The 11,056-nt window shown below is 41.2% G+C and overlaps 3 long non-coding RNA genes across 3 annotated transcripts; 2 read left to right on the top strand and 1 right to left on the bottom strand.

The window, feature by feature from the left end:
* Window positions 1-862: 862 nt before the first annotated feature.
* On the bottom strand, window positions 863-1,516 carry LOC117053043. The gene is made up of 2 exons (XR_004427347.1): window positions 1,299-1,516; window positions 863-1,084 (listed from the first exon to the last, which is right to left on the bottom strand). It is a non-coding gene; the product is annotated as an uncharacterized LOC117053043 (long non-coding RNA).
* Window positions 1,517-6,441: 4,925 nt separating this feature from the next.
* LOC117053145 lies at window positions 6,442-7,720 on the top strand. The gene is made up of 2 exons (XR_004427362.1): window positions 6,442-6,719; window positions 7,558-7,720. It is a non-coding gene; the product is annotated as an uncharacterized LOC117053145 (long non-coding RNA).
* Window positions 7,721-8,696: 976 nt separating this feature from the next.
* LOC117053032 lies at window positions 8,697-10,561 on the top strand. The gene is made up of 3 exons (XR_004427341.1): window positions 8,697-8,711; window positions 9,683-9,923; window positions 10,294-10,561. It is a non-coding gene; the product is annotated as an uncharacterized LOC117053032 (long non-coding RNA).
* The last annotated feature ends 495 nt before the right edge of the window (window positions 10,562-11,056 follow it).

Genomic DNA, 11,056 nt, shown 5'->3' on the forward strand with positions numbered 1-11,056 from the left:
GTGATTTTAATCACATTTTAAATATTTTGTGCAAAACTAGCCACATCTGTTTTTGAAGAGTAGCCACAGGGGACTACAAATCTATGGTGTAGTCCATTTACTACCCCTCCCCCAACCTGACCACGCACAATTTTCTCGTGGAGAATGTCTACCGAAGTTGCCTACCAAAAGTGATTATTTTCAGCAGAAAAATTATGATCCTTTTGACCCTCGCTCAGGGAGAGGGTCAGACGACCTCCCATTGTGTCACACAATAGCTTAATGAAATCATATCACTAGGGCATTTTCTTGAGGCATTTGGTCACCAACACTGGATCTCAAGGTCTTGTAAATTTAAGTAGCCACTTCAGAGGCTATGGCAGGGGAAGAAAGTTGCTTGTTGGGTGCCCAGTGTCACATTCAGTCATATTTTCAGTACTAAGAGTTATTCCTATTGTTCATAATTAAATAATATACAGGTAAAAGAGAAGATGCCATGTGTTCCTTCTCTTTTCTCATGCTGAGCTGACCCTTCTCAAGTTTAATAGTTTGGATGAGCCAATATGTATACCAGTTGCCATTACAAAAATAGAGATCTTATTAAAACATTAATACATAGAGTTGCATTCGATGCTGGTTATACTCAGAGCAGATCCATTAATTTCAATGGGTCTGCTCTGAGTAAATTTTAACCAGCTACCATAAACACCGACATCGAATTTTGGGAGGCTATTTGAAAAAACCGCAGCAGACCCTTTCCCCAAGGATTAGTCATTTTGAAATTCACACTCTTTCCAGTTCCCCTCTGTGCCCCCACCCCCACCCCCACCCCACCAAAAAGAGATTCATCAAGAAGGGCAAAGGAACCAGGCCAGTCAGGAAAGACGTTGCAGCTTCAGGTTTAATGACACATTGCTCCTCTTTGGAGGGCATCAGCATCTCAGAACATCAGCCGGTCTGGCTTTGCTGGAACTGTGGTTCATTCATGAGGCAGAAATCTTGGTGGTGTTGCCTCACATTTCTGGAAATGCTGCATGGTAGAAAGGAAGGGCTTCGGAGCTCTATCTGACTTTCCTGTAGTAGTACACTGTGTGCGCTACCGACACTGCGGAAACAAAAGTGCAAAATATTGTATGAGTTTCTCCCCCCACCTGCAAACACTCCTTTTAAAACACCTACATCATGCGCTCAGGCAAGGCATTGGCGGGACCCAAAACTGGCCGCTCTGCCCTCATTCTAATGCGTGTTTCCCTAGACCACAAAGAATTGCTTTGGGGGGGGGGCATTTGTTAACAATGCCATGAGGATTATCTCTTTACCTCGTCTCCCTTTCTTTGCCCTTCTTCCTCCTCTCTGACCTGCCAACCCCCCTCTTTTACGTCTTCTGCGATAGGGAGGCCTGCAGCCACATCGCGTCATTTTTCTGGGGTTTTGGTGGTGTTAAAAGTCTAGTAGAGGATCAAGAGGAGCATGTCATTCCACGAAGCCAGCACAATCTGTCTCCGAAGATGGTACTTGAATTTGTGAAATGATGCTACTTGCTGCACTTTTACTTATAGGATCTGGTGGTTATGAGCTCATATAGTTGATATGGCAACCTCTGTGTCTTAAGAAATCACCATATATGGGACAGGCTAGTAAACTAACTTTAAAACAAACATACAACACAATTCAGCATCTAATAACAAACTTCTTATTGTACTTAAGTTGCACCCAACACCTCGTAAGGCTGGCATTCTAGCATGAAGTTTCACTTTCCAGAACACAAGAAATGCAATTCTTCAAAAATGTAGTATGTTCTTCCGTATCATATCAAAACCTGTGTTTTATTATGCTGAATATAACCCATGTGCTTGGTAACTATTGAAACATTTTGGTGTTTCCCTTTTTCTTCCAATTATTACTAACACTGGTTGCTGCAGGCTGATAATAAACAATCATTTCTTGGTCATTCCTCAAGGTTTTATCTGTCATACTTCCAAACAAGATCACCGAGAAATCCAATGGAAGCCTCTAACCGTTCATTTCTTTGATGTCTGTGGTAGGCCAAGCCACACTCACCCGACCATCACCAAATATCACCAGTTCATCCTTCTTTGCATAATGGCATTGGATGAGCCTCTTGTAAATCATGGAAGACTCTACATGTGCCCTATTAGCTTTTGACGTGACTAGGCTTAAAGTTTGTGAGACAAGTAATGTTTTCTGAAGAAAGCTACTTATGTTAGTAAGCCAGCTAAGAAGCATAGCAAAATTCATTCCACAGGGAGAAGCAAACTCATATTCTATATTTCACAAAGCCATCATTTATAAAAGGTGAAAACTCTTTTTCTGCTGGATTTGAAAAAATAGTATTGGGATATGATGTGGGATGTTACCTTCTCTCCAAGTATATCATATGCCTTGGTGACGTCATGTCTGGATTCACTCAGTCCTTGAAGAACACTGGGAAATTTCAGGTGATTCAGAAGAGGTGGACAGATTGTTACCTGGAGTTGGACATTGGGAACATGTGACTCCCCTTCACTGGCTTATGCTTTGCTTCTGGGCCCAATTTCAAGTGCTGGTTATGACCTTTGAAGCCTCCTGTGCTTTAGGACTTCCTCCTACATAAGTCCACCAGCTCATTAAGATAATCCGTGCACACTCTCTTGTCTGTTCTACTCATATCTGAAGCATGTATCCTTGGACCAGGGAAGCATCCTTCTTGGTGACTCTGCTTAGGGCATCTGACCTTAATCCCTCTCTGAAGGTCTTTTACCAGAGTGTTAACACCTTCCTTCTCAGGAAGCTCTTTGGGCTCTAATTGTGACCCTCTTGCCACTTGATTTTGAAGTTATTCAAAATCACTTTTTGGTCTGTTGTGTTTTTCAATGACACTTTTGTAGTTAGCTGCGTGACTCCGGATTTTATGGGATGTTTCCCCCTTCCACCCTTTGATATCATTGCCATTGTACAGTATGGTCTTTAGAGGTTCTTCTCCAGCTTGGGAAGCTGAGTTAAAATTGTTTTAAATGAACAAATCGAGGCATAGCAGCCTTGCCATGCAAGGCTCCTGCCCGCTGTATTTCATCACAGATGAGTTAAGCAGGGTCATCATTTGTTGTGGCTTTGAGGCTGCTTATAAAAAGGCAAAGCCCGCCACCCTGAACCTCAGGCTCCCAAGTGCAGGTTATGCCACCACTGCTAAGAACTTGAGAGAAGGAATAAAAACATCAAATGGCCCGAATCAAACGCAGCCGGAGCAGGAGCCTAACCCGCTTCCGTCTAATGCGGCAAAAGGCCAGCCATGCGAGTGGCTCTGGAAAGAGACGGAAGAAACGCAAGGGCAAAAGGAAAGGTAAGATGCTTAAATTTAAGATTTCTATGCTATATGACTCCTATGTATATTCACATAAGATTGTGCTCTTGGGCTGGGACCCTTCAAACACATTTGGTAGGGAGTAAATGTATTTTATCGCTACATACTACAGCTCAACTTGGTTACATTCAATAACTGCTGGTGGTGTTTGTTCTTTTCCGGTAAAGGTCGTGGTCGCAAGAAAGTGCGAAGAAGAAGACACTGAACTCTTTTCATCTTCATGGTGTTCTGTGCCCTTGATTTCAACCATCTGACTCACCAAAACCTTTGTCTAACAAAATGAACACAACAATCTTTCATGAGAATACCCAGGATAACTTCCTGAGATTCAAGGAGCCTGCAACAATTTGAACAATTCCATCTGTCAATAAAATGCTAAAATTTCATTCCTGTGGTTTCTCATGTGATTTCTGGGGATAGGTGACAACTCAATGAAGTTGGTGGGTGAATCGCTAGGTTGCCATAAGTGGATACCACGAGTGGGAGCAGCTCAGAAAAAGGAACTTAATAAAAAGTTGACAAACTCTTGAGTTTGAGAGTTGTGGATTGTGCCAAAGCCTGTTGTTTTGTCTAGTTATTATATGTGTGATGGGGTGGTTGGTGGTGCAGTGTCTGGGCACATGACTGCACCACAAACCAATCAGAATTATATTTCAAGAGACTTGCCATAGCGTTAGCTTTGAGCAAGCAAATCAGGACGAATTCTTAATAAAACAGGTCATCTGGAGGAGTTTTAAATCATGCTTAGAAAACAACTTCCTGAACTCCTGGTTTGCTGCTATATGGAACAACTTCAAGCTTGGAAAGTGCTTACAGAAAAATCACCCCCCCCACCCCGAGAGAATATGCTGTTTCACAATATAAGCCAGCTGTGTAGACTACATATTCTTTATAATCCTCCTGGCTTGGATGAAACACCTCACCTGTTTGGACTGCAAAGGTCAGAAGCAAAGAAGAGCAGGCCTGATCTCTTACATCAGCACCTTGGGGATGTGACATTACTAGAAGCTTTGACATACAGACCTGAACTGAATTGTTAACAGGAAGTTGGGGGTGTGTGAGTGGGAGCCAACCACAGAAAGCTGGCTTTTTCCACCAAGAATGCTTCATTATTTGTTTTTTTTAGGAGGCTTTTGTATACCTCCTTCCTTTTATATAGTCTGTCAGTAGTTTACCAGAAAATTGTCCAATATGTTAGCCTCTTCCCTTCCTGCTCTCTCACCCTCTTGACCCTACTTACTGGAAGATATCAGCCATCACTTTGGAGTGTGGTATCATCAATACGCTGATAATACAAATCCTGTTTTCATTTTCAACAAATCTAGAGGGCTGTGAGGTGTGCTGTGAGGTGTGTCCTTCATGCCTTGAATGAATGCCTTGCTGGATATACAGTAGCTGAAGTTTAATCCACAGTAGCTGAAGTTTAATCTAAACAAGATGGAGGTTAAGATGCTAGGCCAGTCTAGATCTGGCAAGCTGTTGGTATTGCCTGTACTGGATGGGTTTACGCTCTGCATAAGGGACAAGGTATGCCGTTCTGGGATTCTCCCGGTTCCTGTTTTGCTGCTGAATTCTCAGGTGGCAGCAGCAGCTAGGGATAACACTTCTTAGTTTAGGATGGTGAGTCAACTGCTCCTGTTGTTCTCCAGTAGGGAAATGGCCTTGGTTATTCATGCTTAGCTAAGCTTGTATATTTACTACTATATGGGGTGGCCTCAGGTGCCGGTACTGTGTACCCATGAGTACCCCTTTAAAAAAAAGAGCACTGGGTAGCCTTCAAAGGCAATTCAGAAGCTTGCCTTCCAGCAAAAGAACACTATAGGGAAAATATTATTCGTACTTTTGGCTCACACAGACTACTTATAAGAATAGGCTAGAGAGTGGAAACCTTTGGCCCTTCTGATGCTGCTGAACCCCAGCTCCCAACAGCCCCATCGCTAAAGGTTAAGCATGAGGGGAGTCCAACAACATCTGAATGGCCACAGGTTCACTATGCTCTCGGTCTTTATTTCATTTCCTCCAGTCTGCAGGGGAGATGTTGCCCCGAGTCCCACCTGCTACAGAGAAGACAATCTCTTTTTTGGTGTGGCACCCATACTCTGGAAAGTGGTTTCACTGGCTTCATATTCCATCTCTCTGTTTTTCTCCCATTGTGGCAGCCATTAGAAAAGCATTCAATGTTGCCTGAAGGAGTTTGGGTTTTGATATTTACCTTCCACAGCTGTCATTTAGGGTATCTTTACATAGTTGGGATTTTATGTGCAGTTGTGAGTTGTCACCTAAATTGTTAAAGCCTTGTTTCATTGTGGCGGTTTACATTTGTTTGATATTTTATGTGAACTGCCCTGAGACCTTCGGTGGTATAGAAATAAATAAATAATAAATTCTTTTTTTATTTCCTGAACTGCCCTTGGGGTGTTGTGAGAGAGCTAGAGGATACAGTCTAGAAACGCTAAAATAACTCAGTTGTAACAGCACATTTCACCCACGCAAAAAATAAGAAATAAAAATTACTCTTTAGGAGAATTGGTTTGTATCCGGGTTACTGAAGTCACAATGTACATCATTTGTGATGTCACTGGATTCCTGGCATAACCAGTCATCAGGATGCTCACACAACAATTCAGTTATCATTTGTGCAGTACCTGGTGTCCAGGTAAGCGCTATCAAATAACATCTCGCTTTAAGTATCAAATATATTTGAAAGATATCTGAGGGTCAAAACAGACACTGAGAAAGCTATGATCAGCTGTCCTGCCATTTTGTTTGATTGGCATTCAGTGCTAGTCCTATTCAGAGTAGATCTTCTGAAGTTATGTGACATTACTAACTTCTCCTTTTTCTTAATATTAAGTGGTTTATAAATGCTTCAAATAGAATTAAAATGAATATCAGAACAATGAAGCAGTGAGAAAGCATTAAATACTCCCATTTCCTGCTGTGTCAGGTAGTTTGGATTATATTTCTGTACTTAATGGGAAATGATTCTGAATCCTGCGATGGATTAATTATAGGGCACTCTTTACAGCACAGCAGTTAATTGGGAGTTCTTGATTCCATTACCTGTATTTTACCTGGAATATGTCAACAATCAAATTGTGATATATTGTGATTCATTATAGTAATACTATAAAGGCAGAATGACCACTCACCCAAGGGCCTGTTGAAATTAATTTTATTTGCTTGGCCAGAGTGACATCAACCACCATAACAGAGGATGACCAACTGAATTCGCAGCTCTGCCTGAGGCTGAAAACCTGAAAAGACATGATGCCACGGCAACAGCAGAGCAGAAATAGGCGAAGAATGCTTCGCCTTAGGAGACAACGGCGTAGCAGGAAACCGGTTGCTCGAAGACTCCGGAGGCAGCTGAGAACAGGTTTTCAAAACATTACTTAACTGGGCTTTACTGAAGCATCCAGTAAGATTAACACTGAAGATTAAAAATCTCCAGAGGTAGCATTGAGAGTGAGGAAGCAATTAGGCCACTTTGCATTGAACACAATTATTTCTCAGAAGCACATCATTTATTTGTTTTATTCATCTGCTGCCGCCACCCCCACCCCCACAAAAATCCACCTTAGAGACCCCTTTCTTACTGTATATGCACAAAGCACTATACAGTATAATAAAAAGAACAAATTCAACTTGGAAAGGATGCCAGGTTTTTTTTACAAATTAAATTCTATTTGAGCATCCAAGCTTCCTTACTGCACCCTCACAGTTTTAAATTGTGTGGGGTGTCTCCAAATAGGGCTTAAGTTTTGCCAAGAGCAGGCTTTTGACCGCCATGATGAAGTTTTTCTCCCCGCACCCGTCACGCTTCTACGGAACCCTAAAATATCCTTCCTGTAAAAACCGCTCACAATATAACATTTCAAAGTTCCAGATCTGGCACGATGTGACAGGGCAGGGGAGTCCATATGTAAGAATATGAGACCCATATAGATCTCTTCTTCATTAGCTGGTGAATGGTCATGTGATTCAGCCCACAGCATATCATTTGCTGAGGTTTTCTATTGGACACATTGTAAGCCATAGCTAGTCCCACAATTCTTGAGCTGGTACTACTTGAGGAGCAACAATATCATTATGAAATCAAATGAATTGATGGTGTGGTGGCACAAGTCTTTTATGGGGAGAAATGAAGATAATCTGGAGCTTTGTTCGATCCCTTTGCCCACATTTCTTTTTATTTTCCCTCTTTTTGTATACAGGCAGACGCCAGTCCCATTACCGGAGAGCCTCAGCTGTAGCCTAAGGTACTTTCTGTAGTGAGGCAACTGCTGCAAACGAAGGAAAAGGACCATGTCAGAAACCAGGATGAAGCACCAGGCTGCTGGAAGCATGCACTGCACTCAATAAACCATTTGAACGGCACTTGGGCTTCTTTTTGTCTTCTTATGAACCATACTAAAGTGAGATTGTGTTGGATTACTGCAGGTGGGACTATCCAAAGGGATGTTGAGAAAGGTGCAGAAAAGGGTGCTGGATCAAACTTTTCCATGAGGAAAGACTACTGTGTCTGGGGTTTCTGAGTTTATAAATACAGGATAATAAAATCATGCATGCTGTGTGGAGAAACTGGACAGAGAGATTCCCCCCCCCCATCTCAGATTAGAACCTGGGTGTTGTTCACTTAAACTGAAGGGTGAGAAATTCCAGATGGAAGCACTTATTTGCACAACACATAGTTTAAATATGGAATTTTCTACTACAAGATGGTGATGACCACCAATGTGGGTGGCTTTTAAAGGAGATGAGTGACCAAGTCGGGTGCCTGGCATGCTCTGGTCCATGGAGTCACGAAGAGTCAGACACGACTGAACGACTGAACAACAACAACAAAAAGTGACCAAGTCATGGAGGATAAGACTAACAATGGCATCTAGTCATTATGGTTATACACGCCTTCCAGTATCAGAGACAGTGTGATCCTAAATACCAATTTCTGGGGAACATGAATGGGATGGTGCCATTGTGCTTGTGTCCTCTTTGTGAGCTTCTCATAGGCATCTGACTGCCTACTGGGGACAGAATGCTAGACTGATCTCTGGTCTGATTCCACATGGTCCTTCTTAAGTTCTTATTAATATGAGTTTTGCCTTAACCAAGTTTGATCACAGCCTGGAATTTAACAAAACATTAATATTCCTGAAGAGTGGGATGAAGAAGGTGGAGAGTGGTTGCCCCCTTTGTTTTATTAGGAAGTCATCTGAGATCACTGTTAAGTGTTTTGAAGAAGAAAGGCTATTTGGACAGGAATAAACATCCCCAAGTTAAGGGGGGGGGTGTATGATAGAATACATGTACATGTGAAGAAACAGTAGTTTGGGGGACAGACTGCAATCCTAAACCCACGTACAGGAGGGTAAGTCACACTAAATTCATTGGGAATTACTTCCAAGTATCATGCTTAGGAGGATTGCATCTATATTTCACTGCATGTGTCTAAGATTGCAGTCCAAAAATGCAACGCTACATGTGTGTACTTAGAAATTCTACTGAATTCAATGGAGCTTACTCTCAGGCAAGAGTATATAACCACGCTGAGGGTTTTTAAAATGAATTTTATGAAATAGTAGAATTATGAAATGTTTCAAAAATCAAGTAGTGTTTCAAAAATGAAAATGTATTTCAGTTGTAGCATCATCAGTTGTATTGATATCCAGTATTTCGGGAATTCCCAAAGCAGATTTTTCACATATAACATAAAATAAATCCCAGGTAGTTTAATCCCAGTTTCAGAAATAATCTCGATCACTGAGAAAGGGTGGGAGGGGAATGGATTTTTGTAACAAGGGAAGTAATTTACTGTTACAGTCTATTGCCTACCTGTCAATGCCACAGATATAGGTTCTGCAACTACATAACATTATAAACAGCACTGCTACTGTTTTCAGTATGAATGAGTATGTTTTGTGTGACATTTATGGAACAGAATATGGAATACATTTTAATAAATAAAGTAGAACGACCATATTCACAACACTCTTTTTGAATTTGCCATTCAATTGACCATTCAAGAAATCAGATGCTGATAGTCTCACAAGTATATTTGTCCTTGAAAAATAACGTATTTGCCTCTTAAACACAAACTCTCCAGCACCATTTGTCAAAATTTGAGATTTTCGCTTGCCATCCTAATTCCACATACTGATCTTTGCCTTATTTATTAATTACTGGACTTTGAACTGTCAAAACAACAATAGATGAAATGCTGTCTCATTGGAAAAACTACAAAATAAGGCTAGTTACAATTGTTTCCCCATCAGTACCTGGCAGTTACTATATATGGTTACATTTCAGCAGACAAAGGGTCACTATGTGATATTGTTACAGATGTTATAAAAGGAGGAGCTCAGGCACAATTGCTTCAGAAACTCGCAAAACATCAGAGCAATTAACTTGGCTGTACAAGCCAAGAGATAATGTCTCTGCTCCTGGAATCTTGAAAGAACGAGTAAGATGTCAAGTCGCAAAAACTCATCTTGTTGCAAGGAGACTCAACGAAGAGTTCCTCCAAGCAGAAGGAACAAAAGGTGCAGGGTTCTCTATGATGCTCCACTAAAGAAGAAGAAAGGTAAACATAACATTTACTATGTTTTATACTATTATGGCTGGGCATCTAAGGTTTGTCAAATCATCCACATGGTTGGAGGGTAAAAGTAGGTTATCCTCTCCATATGAAAGAACTAGGCTTTACAGGAATAATGGGGTTGCTTTTAAAAAAGAGAGCATTTAGGTATAAGATCACAAAAGTAAGATAATAATTAAGCAGAAGTAGTAAATATTTAAAGAACCAGAAGGGGAAGCTGAGGGAAGTCATGGGGAGGGCCCCCCCCTTTATATGATAATTGTCACATTCTGTAGTTTGGTTGATTGTTAAATTGTAAAACTCAATAAAAAGCTTTAAAAACAAGAGTAATGGGTTTTTGTTTTGTTTTGGACAGGTTACGTACGGGTCTGTGCCACATACTACTACTGGAAAGGAGGGAAAAAGTAATTTCTAGTGCTTCCCCAACTGTCCTGTTCAGAAAATCCATGTTTGGCACCAGTGACTCACCACCAGACATCTTCCATGATAAGGAAGTCCTTCAAAGGAGCCACCAATGAGCTGAGGGAAGACTTCAAGATCCAGGAGCCTGCCTATTACAGCAGCAATGCTAGACCTGCCTGTTTGTCAGTAAACTCATGAACATGCAGTTCACTTCAGTTTCACTTTCTTTGATCTCTGATGTATCGTTCTGTATGTTTGATTTAATGGGTATGTTTGGTTTAATGAGGAATAAAAGTGTGCCAGCCATGTAAGCAAGGAAGGCTACAAGAAACACACATTCACATTGCCCAATGCATTGTGTGAAAATGAGGATTTGCATCTCACTTCACCATGGATTCTGACAATGCTCTGGTTTTCCAACATGTCTTCTGTATATACAATGTTGGATATGCAGCTTTTCAAACTTCACCTCTTGTCATCTTTTGCACTGTCTTCTCACAGTCAAGTGACCCCTAATTTGCTAAGCTGTGGCGAAGATGAGCAGGTAAATGAAGTGAGCTAAAAGTGCAAACCTAAAGGACATATAAAAACAATTTTGTAGTACCATAGTTGAGATATAGGAAATGCCAACCACTGCCAAGTATAGGCACCTATAGGAGCGTTTGCAAAATGGATGAAGGCAAAATATTTTGGATTTGTCATTCATTCCTGATCAC

The sequence above is a fragment of the Lacerta agilis genome, chromosome 9 (assembly GCF_009819535.1).
Source record: "Lacerta agilis isolate rLacAgi1 chromosome 9, rLacAgi1.pri, whole genome shotgun sequence".
NCBI classification, from domain to species: Eukaryota; Metazoa; Chordata; class Lepidosauria; order Squamata; family Lacertidae; genus Lacerta; species Lacerta agilis.